The 15,461-nt window shown below is 41.4% G+C and overlaps 1 pseudogene; it reads left to right on the top strand.

Moving 5' to 3' along the window:
• Window positions 1-15,461, top strand: part of LOC114684911 — a 278,504-nt pseudogene that overhangs the window by 241,191 nt on the left and 21,852 nt on the right.

Raw genomic sequence — 15,461 nt, 5'->3', positions numbered from 1 at the left:
AAGTTTAAAATCTCTTCTGAGAGTCACACAATCTCTTAACTGTAATCCCCTATAAAATTAAAATCAAAAAGCAGATAACATACCTCCAACAAATAATGTCACAGGAAATACCTCACCAAGTATCAACAATTTCAATAAGGCACACCTAGAATTGCCCACACCTCTCTTAGATGCGCAATTTTAGCCAAAACTTTAATAGGTTTTCCAGCCTTCTGTGGTGTCACTGGCCCACCATGCCAACAATTTGAAGGTGGAAACAGAACACTAAAATTTAAACCAGTTTGGTCTTTTGAGGCTATGCCAGGCAACCCTATCCTGATGGCATTGTTTTTGCCTGCCCAGAAAGAGCTGATCTAACTCAGTTATTAGGGTACTCAGATGAGAATGTTTACACAGGTCATCTGTAATAGCTAACGAAACTTAATTTATAGCCAGGCAGCCTTAAGTGCCATTGACATTTTGCTCTATCTCCTAGTAGCCTGCAGGTGGGGTAATAATAGGATAATGTCTGTGAGGTATTAATATCTCCCTTTGCTTCTGTAAAATTCCTTATTATGATGGGACATGATGGATAGGTCTTTTTTTATTGCTGTCTAGCAGGAAAAGAAGAAATAACTGAAGGAAGTAAAACACTTTCCCTGTCCAGCTGTGAATTCCATGGATAGTTGTAATACTCACCTTTCTGTTGTCTGCCTAAAAATGCCACCTTACCCCCTTCCACACACCATTTTGTCTAAGAATTATTTAATCTAAATTGGAAGAGAGTCTAAGTTTTTGGTTTTTCCCTATGGATTAGAACACCAAAATATTCTATGATAAAAAAACCAACAGAAATTAGGGTTCCCAGAGTAAAGGTGCTCAGGGTTAGAACTGTGTTAACAAGATAAACATACAAAGATTGGGATTAGTAGGTCTTGTATAAGCTTTTGGTTCATGTTTAACAGAACATAGTCCAGGAATGTAGTCAGGTGAGAATTCTGAGAGCTTGTGAGAACATGCCAAGAAAACCAGACAAAAATCTTGTGACTCCAGTTTCTTAAGAAACACAGAATTGTCCTTAGAGTGTGTTTTTTGCTCCTCCAAGGTGTAGTAGATAGGAGTGAATTTACTTAAAATTAATCACTCTTTCTTGATGCAGTTATTCAATTAAATGTTTATGCCTCTATGGAAAAAAAAATCATGATCTTGCAACATATTGCTTGTCCTAGTGTTTTTATATTGCTTAAAGTCAGGATAAATTTGCTCATGTGACCTTTCTTAAACCTCAGAATATATATTTTCTGAGGAGGTGAATAAAGTTTGCAAGTGGCTTTAATATGCCTCAGCTATGGCTCCATTGTCCCAAGTACCACTGTCTTTAGGGATGTGATAAGGATTCACATCTGACTATGACCTCAGCCCCTCCCTGGGGGATTATAGGTAGAGGATCCCATTTGACTACACCCCTAGCCCATCATGGTGGATTCTAGGCAGAGGCTCCAACCCTAAAGCATGCCTCTAGCCACTCAGGGGGACATATAAGGCAGGGTATCTACCCCTGAGCCACAACCCCATACTTTGGTTTCTGTACCGATTGCACTGCACTAGTGTTTATTTCCATAACTCTGTTTTGGATCCAGAAAATAAGACTTTCTTCTGGAGCCCCTGCCCAATCCCTGCCCTCACCTAATATCAGTTATTTATCCCTCTTGCAGTGAGTTTATACTCCTGGGAGGATGTTTTTAATATAGGTGGTATATGGGGAGTCTTATCAGATAATGAATGATGGGAATCAGAGGGCCAGTGCGTAGGAAGCAGAGAGTATAGGGTGGTGGGATCATCTGGGCATCATTGGTAAATTGCCAGGCTGGCTTTCTAGTGCTTTATGAGTCAGTTTCATCACCTTTGTGCCTGAGGTGGTTTGTCCCCAAGGCTTCTGCTTGCAGAAGTGAAGGATGGATATTGAATATCTGATTCCTGTCCTCATTGGCCCTAAGCCTGCAACTGCTGCTTCTACAGGATCTGCCAGAGAATGTACTGCATATTCTCATCCATCTGTCCCTGCAGTGAGATGGCTGGGTACACAGGCAGAGCACAGCCTGGTGCACTTGGGTGCTCAATTGACCCCTGCATTTTCCCCACTGAAACTGAAGTTTGTTAATGCTCCATGAGTTAGGTCTGTGGACATGCTGCGGGCCGCAGGAATATATCATAAGAACTCAGCTGGTTATGGCAAAGTCACTACCTAGAGGGATCAGGGAATTCCTCCAGCTGAAGCCAAATCCCAAGGAATTTTTGGTGTTACTTGGCTTGTTATATATCAGCTGTATTCTGTTATGAAAATCATGTGTGCCTTCATAGCTTTCCCAATTGACTTTTCCCTAAGAAGGGCTAACAGTGTAGACTGATCACTCTCTGGACATACACATTCCAGGTATTTGGAGAACAGCCTCAGGAAAGGCTTTCTCTGGAATCAGATTATCTCCCTTGGCCACTTTCAAGGACTACAGGAAACACCACCCAGGTGGGCGCCCATTGTTAGTCCCAGGTGGACTAACAATGATAACAGCCCACATGCAAGTCTCCTGATTTACGGTAAATTCCACAAGGAGACACCGCCTACGAGAGGTGGACGTTAAGTAATAGCTTTACACAATTTAGCTCGGACCCTCCCTTTATATACCGAGACTTCCAGGAGTCAAGGAGGAAGAGAAAAGAGAATGGAAGAACTAGATGGGTAAGAACTTGAGAGGAATGAACTGAGATGGGGAAGAACTAGATTGAAGGGCTAGAAGAGAGGACTAGAGGAACAAGATGGAAGATGAGGAAGAGCCAGATGGGGAAGAACAAGATGAGGAAGAGCCAGATGGGGAAGAACAAGATGAGGAAGAGCCAGATGAGAGAGAAGGAGACGAGAGAGGAGCTGATAGGGGAAAGAACTAGATAGATGAGAACCTAGAAGGGACAGAACTAGATGAAGGAATTAAGATAGAACCTAGAGGGGACAGTAGATAAATATAGAGAGAAATCAGGCAAGAAAGGAGCTAGACATGAGAACAGAACTGAAGCTGTGTATAAAGGATGTTATGCCAGAGGAATTAAAGCAAGTGGACTATAGAACTCGGTGTGCTGAGATTATATTTCCTGATAATAGTCCTCGCCGTTAGTAGTTCTCTCTCCTGAGCCCCTGGGATGTATAATATTAAGGCTGGTCCCTCTAATATTATACAAGATGGACAAGGATGTTTCCAGAGGTCACAAGCCTCTCCCAGAACAAAAGGGGAAAGTGAGGCCCAAACAGTGCAGAGGAATGCTGAAGGAGAGTGGGAACTCAGACGGATTCTGGAGTCAAAAGAATGACATCCAGGAGATGGATGCTGTATAAAAACCACTACAGCACCATGCTCCAGGGCTCCATCTGTAGGGTAAGGGGAGGGGGAGGCAGAAGAATCAGAGGTTCAAGTTCATCCTTGGCTACATAGTAAATTTGAGGTCAGCCAGTGTGTGGGAGCCCATTTTTAGGTTCCTAGTGGCTTTACCAAGCAGGTCTGCATAGAGAGGATGATTAGACCACAGACCTGAGTGCTGATGTTTGAGATGGTCTGCATTTAGCTGTGCTGGGGGAGGTCTTTTCCTCCACTTCTTGGCATTTGTATAAATAAATACCCTAAGGGAGAGGCAGACAGGGCCAGTTGGAATAGGTTCCAGGCCCTCTCAAGGATTTCCTTTATTTTCTATCTGTTTATCTCCACAATCTAAATCCTTCTATCTAATATAGCCTGCTGCTCTCACTCAAGAAAACTCTGGGTAGAGAGGTCCCCAGAAATCCACAAAGATACCTCCACAATAGGCTACTGGCAATAGTCAAGAGAAAGCCCGAACTGACCTACTCTGGTGGTGGGATGGCCAAACACCCTAACTGTCATGCTAGAAATCTCATCCAATGACTGAGGGAAGCCAATGCAAAGATCCATGGCCACGCCCCAGGTGGAGCTCCAGGAGTCCAATTGGCTAGAAAGAGGAGGGATTGTATGAGCGAGAATTGTTGAGACCAAGCTTGGAAAAAGCACAGGGACAAATAGCCAAACAAATGGAAACACATGAACTATGAACCAATAGCTGAGGAGCCCCCAACTCGATCAGGCCCTCTGGATAAGTGAGACAGTTGATTAGCTTGAACTGTTTGGGAGGCACCTAGGCAGTGGAGCCGGGACCTGTCCTTAGTGCATGAGCTGGCTGTTTGGAACCAGGGCCTATGCAGGGACATTTGCTCAGCCTGGGAGGAGGGGACTGGACCTGCCTGGACTGAATCTACCAAGTTGAGCTGAATCCCCAGGGGAGTCTTTGCCCTGGAGGAGATGGAAATGGGGGATGGGATGGGCAAAGGTGGGGGGGGGGGGGGGGGGGGAGGGGGGAGGACAGGGGAATCCGTGGCTGATATGTAAAATTAAATTAAATTATAAAATAAAAAAAGAAAACTCTGGGGAACTGTGGGGTTGGTGGGTAGCCACCCTGAAGAATGGTGCCATAAACAGGGATTAAAGACAAAGAAACAGGGATTAAAGACAAAGGAATAAGGACTAAAGACAAAGGAAAATAATAGTAATATTTAGTTTTATACAGAGTTTTTGGTGAAAGTGAGAGGAAGGCCCTGACAGTTGAAGTAGCTGGTCCAGTGTTGAAGTGAAAGTAGAGAAATTAATAAAGGCAGGAGGTTTTATCCTCAAGAGAAAAGGAAAACCAGACTGGAAGGATGTCTGATGCTGCAGCCCAAAAATCTCTATCAAGATTTCTATCTTTTATCTCTTTCTCAATTTCTATCTGTGAAAAATAAGTAAAAGGCATAGTGTAGTAATATACTGTAGAAAAAACTTAGAAGTGTAAGATCATGTAGAAAAAAATTATTTCAGATAAGTTAGGCAACTAGACAGAAAAACTTCAGTTTTCTAACTTTGGGGGCTATGAACGCAAACTGGGGAAAAAAATCTTTCTTTGAGCTATATGGGTAGTAAAAAAAAAAAAAAAAAACCAAAAACCTCTTCTTTGAGCTTATCAGGCAAAAAAGAAAAAAGTTTCCTATGGAAGCTTTTTGGCCTGGGGACAGCTGAAATGCTAAGGCAGGAGAAAGTGATTTCCCCTGAGGCAAAAATGTGGGTGTAAGAAGCCAAAAAGTTTAAAGTTTAGAAGTTTTGGTAAAAGTTGGTCTTTCTCTCTCAGGAAAAAAAACTTTTCTCTTAAACTAAAAGCTTTTCTTGAAAAATTTGGTAAAATCTCTCTAAAAAGCCTTAATCTTTCTCAAACCAAAAGCTCTCTTTAAAAAACTTAAAAACTAAAGCCTTCAACTTTCTCTCTCAGAAGGACAAAAATTAGAATTCCCTGGAGATATTAGTATGGGAATCACTTGTGATTAGCTCTAAGCGAAAATAAGACAGCAAAACCTCTCTAAATTCTGTCTTTCAAGCCAGAAAAATCCTCCGTGCAATAAGAGAGGCAGGGCTTTGATTTCTAAACACCTCTTCTAAGCTCCATCTCTTCAAGCTAGTAAAAGGCAGTGAGTGGATCAGAGTGCCCTGAGAGAAAAACGCTCGGGAGAGTGCAGGTGAAGAGCCACAAAGAGCCCAAGAGGCCAGGAAACTGTTTAGGAGGGAAAAAAGAAAAAAGCCAAGCCTTTTCAGTTACAGCCGAGCTGAGGCATCATAAGTTTGTTTCTGAGTGAGCACTTGTTGGAATGAAAGGGTGCTCCTAACTGCCCTAACGCAAAGATCCCCTGAAGCAATGAGCTGAAACTCTCTATTAAGTGTTGTATCCTCGCTTCTGACCAACAACTGGTCAAGAGGCGACTGGCCAGCATCTGTGATTTGGAGTGCATTCCAGGGATACTAGAGTTCCTGCAATGGTGAATAACTTCCTGGAGAGTAGAGCTGAGACAGGAAGGTGCAGGACCCAGGGGAAAATTGCTAAAGTTGGCTGGAACAGCACAGTAGCCTGCTTTCCTGCAAGTTCGAGGTTGTTAGGTGGGGCTATGCAGTGTCCACAGCTTCAAAAAGAAATCTCTCTGAGAAAAGCTTTTCTATCAGAGAAAGGACCTTTCTGGGAAAGCAGTAAAGCTGAACTGCATCAGCAGTTGGGCTGCCAAGTCAGGAACGCTGTCTGGGGACAGAGCCCAGCCAGGGCAGAACGGAGAACTAACAAGGAGTAAAGTTCTTTTCTATCAGAGAAAGCATCTTCTTGAGAAAAGCTTTGTTTGGACTGACTCCTGGTGAGGCGAGGGGTGAGTGCCTCTGGAGATGAACTTTGAGAGCCTGGACAAAGGAACACATGCCACTGGAGGACTGGGTCAGGTGAAATGCCTAATGAGGCAAAACACCTGTTCTATTAGGAGCTTAGGGAACAAAAACCTCCCTTGCTGTTGTGCCCAGATCGTGACCCCCAGAGAGACCACCAAAGATGAGCATGCTGGAATGCAAAAGCAAGGTTTCATTCTGGATATACAAGCCTAGGCAGGGACTTCGTCCAATACATCCAACTCAGTGGAGGCTGGAGGAAGTGCCTGCCTGTCTGCAAGCCCCAGTTTTTAAAGGCAAAAGCCACAAGGTTACATCATTTAGGGGTGCTAGTACGGGTACAATTCTGATTGGACTCACTTCTAGAGGCTTTCTAGAAATCAAGGCTTAATCTTACTTCTAAGGGAGTGGTTACCCGCCACCATTTCTCATTGGCTGCCCTCAGGTGGGGACATTTTTATGGTCAGTTACCCTTGAAACCAGGGAGAGGACATTCCATAGTCTGGCAGGCATTACCTCATGACTACCTTGTGACTCTGTACTTTTACACTTCCTGGTTTCTGGAATCTGAACTGACTGGTTTTTGTAACTCATGGCTGTTGTGCCCAGATCGTGACCCCCAGAGAGACCACCAAAGACGAGCATGCCAGAATGCAAAAGCAAGGTTTCATTCTGGATATACAAGCCTAGGCAGGGACTTCGTCCAATACATCCAACACAGTGGAGGCTGGAGGAAGTGCCCACCTATCTGCAAGCTCAGCTTTTAAAGGGAAAAATCACAAGGTTACATCATTTGGGGGTGCTAGTACAGGTATAATTCTGATTGGCTCGCTTCTAGGGACTTCTAGAAATTACTTCTAAGGGAGTGGTTGCCCGCCACAATTTCTCATTGGCTGCCCTCAGGTGGGGCATTTCTGTGGTCAGTTGCCCTGGAAACCAGGGAGTGAACATTCCATAGTCTGGCAGGCATTACCTCATGACTATCTTGTGACTCTGTACTTTTACACTTCCTAGTTTCTGGAATCTGAACTGACTGGTTTCAGTAACGAATGGCCTATTCCTAAAAGGAGAAATCTTAGGCCTTAATTTTAGGGTGAAAGCATTTTGGTATTATTTCTAAGATGGCTCATTTTGGTCTCACAATGGCCTGTACCTAAAAGGAGAAATCTTGGGCCTTAGTTTTAGGGTGAAAGCATTTTGGTCTTATTTTTAAGATGGCTCATTTTGGTCTCATACTTGCTAAGCTTTATTTATGAACACAAACCTCACAGACCCTGAAAACAGAAAAAGACAAAAAGCCCCTACCTTCAGTAGCAGGGAAAGCTATGACTGTAGTGTCAGAAACTGTTTCTTGGGTAGAGGGAATAAACTGAGACCAAACTGGGAACTGTCAGAGAGAAAGACTCTCTGAAGAAGAAATGCAGAAGGGACAGATTCCTCCCCAGAAAGCTGCTAGAGTTTGAGGCAGATTTGGGGAAAGAAAAAAAAAAAAAAAGCCCCTACCTCGAGAGGTAGCTAGCAGAAGAACAGAGCCACAGCCTGAGATAGCTGAAGCTCTGCATCAGGGGGACAAGAAACAAGTAAAATGAGATAAAGATCTATCGGTGGGAGAAAATCTCTCTGAAGGCGCTATGGAAAAGCTCCGTTGTAAATGCTTTTGTTTTTCACTGACTGGTTAAGGAAAAACACAAGCCCCAAGAAAAGTTGCTATCAGGAATGCTCACCTCAATTTGAGCTAATGAGGCAGGTGCAGTACTGATTCGGGGCCAGTGTCTGATAAAGGAGAGACACTTGTTGAGGCCATCTCTGAGTGAACAGAAATCTCCCAGTGTCCCATAATTGAAAACATAAAATGCTTGGTTCAAACCTCCCAGGCAAAACTTTGAAAGCAAGCCTGGTAAAAGAGAACCAGAAGTTGACTCCCAGTCCTGAAAAGAACTATGGGAAATGAAGCCCATAAGGTAGCTTATAACAATGGACTGATATAAGAGAAATGCATTCTGGGAAAGGTAGTTTTTCCACTAAAGATGGTGACCCCAGAAAAAGTTTTCAGCTCGAAGAGCCATTCATAGTAAACTTAAAATACAGCTTTTAAAAGAATAAGAAGGAGGAAAATCATCAAAGAGTTTGTTGAATGTTAGTTCCAAGGAAAAATTGTAAGAATACAGAACTTGGAGCTTCATGATTTTGGGGCTCTGTTGGGAAAATGTCTTATTTACCCTAATAGCTGTGCAAAGTTTTTATGGTAGTTAGATGACAAAAAGCTACCTATAAGAGCAAACAAGCCACTTTAAAATCCTTAAGAAAGCAAGAGAAAGCAGTTTATATACTGAACATTGTTTTAGATATGAAGAAACTTATAGGCAAATAAAGTTCTTTGCCCCTTAAACAAATAGCCTGCAATGAATGATTCCTTTTCAAATCTAATAAGGAGACAAGGAAACAGGCATTCAAAAAGAAATGACTGCTTTATAGATGTGAATCAAACTTCAGAAAATCTAGCTCTCTTAAAACAGAGTTGCTTTACCTGAAAGTTCCTTATAAGAAATCAATGCTAAATATCACAGTTAACAATAACATCAAGAGTTAAAACTAATGAAGTGAAAATACTAAATCATGAAAATGCTCTTCCTCAGAGTAAGCTAATGAAAGAATATTTCATGAAAGAACATCTATGTTCTTGACTCCTTTGAATAGTAGTAGTTTTGGTGAAAATATTAGGTTAATAAAAACTTATCAGAAACATCAGCATTGTTAAAGAATTCATGGCAAATATAGCTTTAAAAAATTAAGAAGGAGAAAATTGTATCAGAGTTTGGTGATGAGTGTAAAAATCAGCTAAAACAATGTTCTTGATATTAAGGTTCCATCTTGCAGTCTGGGGACAGTAGGAGTATAAGGAGACCTCCAGACTGCTGAAAAGTTTAAAATGTTTCAGCAATGTTTTCAGAACTGCTGAAAGCTGTAGGTCTGGAACCCCACTCCAATTTAGACAACTATCTTCTCCTGTTGGGAAATTGACTGTTGAGTTGCCAGCTAAGCAATTCAGAAACAGAATATTCCTTACAAGGCTTTTTTTTCTTCTCTTTTCTTTCTTTTGAGTTTGCTGTAAACTGACATAGTTCTTAGTAGAGTTGTTATGAAACATCTGAAATGTTTAGCAACAGAAGTCACTAAATCCCAGAGTTAAGAGAGAGCCATTTAAGAATTAAACTCGTGTTTCTCAAGAACTTTCAGAAGGATAAGCTGTGGATTTTAGAAATGATTTGCATACTTCCTGTCTAGTTAAAAGAATATTTCTAATATAGATAGTGATGATAATTAAAGGTAAAAAGTAGAAAATTATCCTGTCTTGTTAGAAAATGTTAACTCTCTTCTAAGTGTTAAGAAATCTTTAGATGTTTGCTAAGTTAGATATTTGCTAATGGTAGCCCTGTAGAGTTTGCTTAATAGTTCTTATGAATGAATATAAGTTTGAAAAAATAGATCTATAGAATTTCTTTAAGACATGTAGAAAATGGCCATGACATAAGTTTAAGAAGTAAGGATCTGGCCGGGCGGTGATGATGCACACCTTTAATCCCAGCACTCGGGAGGCAGAGGCAGGCAGATCTCTGTGAGTTTGAGGCCAGCCTGGGCTACCAAGTGAGTTCCAGGAAAGGCGCAAAGCTATACAGAGAAACCCTGTCTCGAAAAAAAAAAAAAAAAAAAAAAAAAGAAGTAAAGATCTAAGGTAGTTCTATTATAAGCTTGTAAGAAGTAAAGATTTGAGGTAGTCCTATAATAAGCTTGTAAGAAGTATATGCTAATGGTAGCCCAGTAAAATTTGCTTAATAGTTCTTATGAATATAAGTTTGTAAAATAGATCTATATAATTTCTTTAAGACATGTAGTACATGTAGTAATAGAATTTGCTTAATAGTATAAGTGTGTAAAATAGATCTATAAGAAAATAAGTATAAGAAGTAATATAAATATGTAATAGATCTATAGAAGAATAAGCTTATAAGAAGAAATGGCCATGATATAAGTTTAAATAAGAATATAAGAAAGCCAGGTGGTGGTGGCACACGACTTTAATCCCAGCACTCTGGAGGCAGAGGCAGATGGATCTTTACGAGTTCAAGGCCAGCCTGGTCTACAGAGCGAGATCTGGGAAAGGCGCAAAGCTACACAGAGAAACCTTGTCTCGAACCCCCCCCCCAAAAAAAAAGAATATAAGAAGATTAAGTATATTTGCTATAGTACTATAGTTTTCTTTAAAAGTATAAAGCAAGATATGTTGAATGTGAGTTTGTGTAAAAGTGTAAATGTTAAGTGTGAGTCTATGCTTAATGTATATGGTGAAGGAACCTAAGACACAGTCCTAGCAGACTGCAAAGCTGGCAGTCTAAAGAGTTTCAAAAGCTCCAGAAGCCATTAAGAAGCTAAGAATGGCGGATGCCAGAACCAGCACAAGGCATCTGCAGCTGAGACCGATGGAAAATCAACACAACTCAGGAAAACCTGAGCTAACCGCAAAAACAGTGCAGTTTAAAATGTTACTGCAACTAAGAAGGTCTCTGGCTTGAGACAAAAAGTTGCAGAGATGCTTGTTTAAACTAAAATTGTTAACTGCAAAATGTTTTGACTGTAAAAAATCTCTTCATAGTCGGAAGTGAAAGTCTGATACCAGAATTTACTTTTTTTTGAACTTAAAAAAACGAGATAAAACTACAAAAAGGTTTTGGTTATGGATTTCTTTTCTTTTCTTTTCTTTTCTTTTCCTTTCTTTTCTTTTCTTTTCTTTTCTTTTCTTTCTTTCTTTCTTTCTTTCTTTCTTTCTTTCTTTCTTTCTTTCTTTCTTTCTTTCTTTCTTTCTTCCTTCCTTCCTCCTTCCTTCCTTCCTTCCTTCCTTCCTTCCTTTCTTTTCTTTTTTATTTTAACCAGAGTTAGAATGGGCCTTATTAGAGAGAAGAGGGGATAGGACAGGAGAAGCCAGGCCTGGCAGAGAGGAAACAGAGAGGGGCACAAACACAGAGAAAGAGACAGAGAGAGTGCATGGGGGGTGCACGTCCAGCTTTTTGGCTGGGATGCAGTCACCTGCTGATGACATCAAAAGGCGCCAGACGAGACCCCTGAGCTGCGCATATACAGAATCCTTACATTCCAGACTTTTGCTTATAAAAAAAAAAAAAGCAAGTAAATAGGAATAGGGGTGTTGTTTCTCTCAGAAAAAAACTGCTTCCAGCTGACTTGGAGGGCGTCGGTTGGCTCTTGGGGGGAATAGGGAAGGGGAGGTCTTCCGAGGTAGACAGGTGTTGGTGGATGATGGGCTGTCTGCAGTCCATTGCTCTGGAGACGTGAATTCCTCTTGGCTTGGCACTCTGGCTGCTTTTGTATCTGACAGGATGATATAGTGGAGAAACATGGCAGTAGCGCCAGGAGTAGTGTGGGGGTCCAGTGGAGGCTGGAGGGCAGGGGACACAGGTGCTCTTGGTCTCGCTGGAGGGAGACCACAGCAGTGCTCGCACGAGCGGTGGGAAGTGTTACAAACTTTTTGGTGATCCCCCCAAGTCCGAATGGCACTACCTAAACGTTATATAGTGCTGGTTTGGCTGGTTCTAGATTGGCTACTGTGGCGTTGGTTTGGTCGGTGGCAGAAGAGTCACTAGCAGAAGAATCACAAGCCACGGTTACCAGAGTTAGAATGGGCTTTATTAGAGAGAAGAGGGGATAGGACAGGAGAAGCCAGGCCTGGCAGAGAGGCAGAGAGAGAGAGAGAGAGGGAGAGAGAGAGAGAGAGAGAGAGAGAGAGAGAGAGAGAGAGAGAGAGAGAGAGAGAGACCGAGACCGAGACCGCACGTGGGTGTGCACATTCCGGCTTTTTGGCTGGGACACAGTCGCCTGCTATGGATTACTTCATATTTGGAAGGCTGATGCCAGAATTTATTATTTGAATTTTGGGACTTAAGAAATGAACAATAGTGATTGATAGTCATTGCAATGGGACAACTTTGAATTTACTTATAGTGATGACCTAGGAATTGTTTTCTGGAATTATTTGTGTTAAAAATGGAATTGTTTAAATGAAGAGATTTATTGTTTCTACCTAGACTCAAGATGCAGTTTTGTGTATGCATATAAATGGTGATTTATGAATTGTTTTGTGTTAAAAATGGAATTGTTTTATGGAACTGTTTATGTAAAAATGGAATTACTATGTAACTGGTTTTGTGTTACAAATGGAACTGTTTAAATGGAAGAGTTTGGGTTTTCTAACTAGGCTTAAGATTTTGTTTAAAAAATTATAAAGAAAAGGAAAGTAATATTCCTTAGTTATTTAATTTAAAAAATATTTTCGTGTTATTTGAGTGGATTAATGTTATGTTTTGTTAGTAAGAAATGCAAATGGGTATACTAAGAGATTACTTTAAATGCAAAGAGTTTTATTAAGAAACTGCTTTTGGATTTTTTGCTAAAAGTTTTCAAAGTGTTAATGGTTAGATTGAGAATATTGCTTTTCAATATGGGTTTGTAGGAATTGTGTAAGTCTGGGTTTCTAACTAGGTTTGAGATTTTAAAAATTATAAAGAAAAGGAGGAGTTATGAGTTAATTAAGGTTGAATGTATGCTTGTAGAAATTATGTTAACCTATTGATATTAATGACCCTGGTTTGAATTTAAGGAAATATTTAAGTTTGATGGGAAAACATCAGAAGTTCTTCCTATGTTCTGTTAGCAAGTAATTCAAATGGTTCTGTTAAGAGTTTGGGTTAAGATGTAAGAATGAGAGAATTGTAACTATGTATAGTAATATTTATGTTAACTTGTTACTGGCAATGATGAAATAAGGAATTCTTTAAGTTTGCAATTCCATTAAGAGTTTTTGTTTAGAAAGGGTTTAGTTTAGAAAGACTGCTGTAGTCACCTTGGACCTAATCCAATAAAGAAATGCCATCTTTGTCATCCTCTACTCCCATATTGGGAGGTATAACAACTATGGAGATTGCTGTGAGCTCTTAATAGTGAGTTGGTTTTTATATATTAAGAAAGGGGGGAGACACTGCAGCCACCGTCAGGAGAAGCAGCATGTAAAGATGCCGGTAAACCACCAGCCACGTGGCAAGGTATAGATTTATACAAATGGGTTAATTTAAGATAAAAGAACAGTTAACAAGAAGCCTGCCATGGCCATACAGTTTATAAGTGAAAAAAAAAAAAAAGAAAAAGAAAGGGTGACCTGTGGGAGTCCATTTTCAGATTCCTAGTGGCTTTACCCAGCAGGTCTGCATAGAGAGGATGATTGGACCACGGGCCTGAGTGCAGGTATCTGAGATGGTCTGCACTTGCTTCACCCCTTGGCATTTCTATACATATCTTAAGGCAGAAATAGTCAGGGCCATTGGAATAGGTTCCAGGCCCTCTCGAGGATTTCCTGTATTTTCTGTTTCTCTCCACTCTAAATCCTTCTATCTAATATTTCCTGATGCTCTCACTCAAGAAAACTCTGGGGAACTGTAGAGTTGGTGGGTAGCTGCCCCACACCAGTGTCACATAAGACCCTGCCTCAAAACAAAGAAGAAGAGGGAAATGGAAGAAAGGAAAGGAGGGGGTGTTGAAGCGGAGGCCCATCCATAGCCAGACACACTCACATACCTCTGTACCTGAGTCAACAACCCCATGTTCAGTGGGACTGATGACTGACGCAGGGAAGTAACCCTCAGGTGCACTGACCAGTCTGGATCCTGCCAGCCATCTCTGTCTGCTTCCTGACTGCTCTGCCTGTCCCTCCCATCACCAGCCACCTGGGCCACAGAGCAAGTACCTCAGGCAGCTGCTGCAAGGTTGTCAGGTGACCACACAGAGCCTCCTCCTCCACAAAGATTTCTGGGGAGGCCTGCTGCACCTCCAGACCCCCATTCAGCATGAAGATATCTTTGGACAATTCTGTAATATGGTGGAGGCAGGCTGTGAGTGGCCACACTCATCCAGGCAGATACCAGGGATATTTATACCTCTCCTGGGAAGCTTGGTATAGGGTCACTGACTCAGGACAGTAGTCAAGCTGACTGGGAACTTTTACTGACATAGCCCGGGGCTAAAAACATTCCTAATATGTTTGGAAGGACAATCCAAGGTAATACATTAAACAATGCCTGATGCTATGCCTGTGGCTCTAGACCACCCATGTTTCTCTGGACATTTAGAAACCAAAGAGGCTTGGATCCTGGTGCTCTTTCCTCCCTTCCAGTTTGAGCGGTTGGCTTTATACCTCAAGGAAGGTTTTGGATACCCACTCTACCTGAGGAATTTTCTAGTCCTGCTATGTACCTCTGGCTACTAGCTGTGTGTCCCATAACAGGTAGTTAAGCCTCTCTGTGCCCTAGCTTCCTCATGCTTATGATCCAGGAACTTAGAGGTTGGGGAGTTCATGGACTACAGTGTGAATTCAAAGGCAGCCCAAACCACTGAGAGAGAATTTGTCTCAGAACACACACACACACACACACACACACACACACACACACACACACACGGGTAGGGGGAGACGTTGGAACATTCAGCCCAGCGTAATGAATTTTTTGGTTTGTTTACATTTTGTTTTGTTTTGTTTTGGCTTGGTTTGGTTCATTTTTGAGAGAGTCTCAATGTGCAGCCATGCACACCAAGTCTGCTATATGAATGTTTTCAAGCTCAGATGAATCTCAATGCATAGAATGATGGTCCAGGATGCATCAGGCCTCTGTGTAAACCAAGATTGTTCATGGAACTTCTTATCTGTGGAAATGCTAAGTAGAGGCAGGAGGGTGATGAGTTCAATGTGGGCTGTATATGTAAGAATGCATGTGTAGAGGTGAGAGCAGAGTGTTCAGGAGTTGGTACCCTTTTCATTATAAGATTTGAACTCCAGTCATTAGGCTTGGCTGCAAGTACCTTTCAGCAGTCTTGTTGGCACAGAAATTGACCTTTAACATTTCTTTTCTTGGTATTTATAAGCAAAGGGTTTTGTTGAAATAAAGTAATAAAGTCAGAGATTCATTAAAGTGATTTTACTTTATTGAGGGACAATGTCAACAAAAGAAAAATCATCATCTTAGAGTATTTGGTTCACCATTGACATGGTCTTTTATAGCTATCACTGTTCCAATTGGAAAACAATGGAGTATGTGAAATCCTATTGTCAAAATAAAAAAAGCTTGCAGGTTGTGATGGTAC

The sequence above is a fragment of the Peromyscus leucopus genome, chromosome 22 (assembly GCF_004664715.2).
Source record: "Peromyscus leucopus breed LL Stock chromosome 22, UCI_PerLeu_2.1, whole genome shotgun sequence".
Classification (NCBI taxonomy): domain Eukaryota; kingdom Metazoa; phylum Chordata; class Mammalia; order Rodentia; family Cricetidae; genus Peromyscus; species Peromyscus leucopus.
Note: the sequence above shows the minus strand (reverse complement) of the source record. Positions and strands in the feature narration are given on the sequence as shown.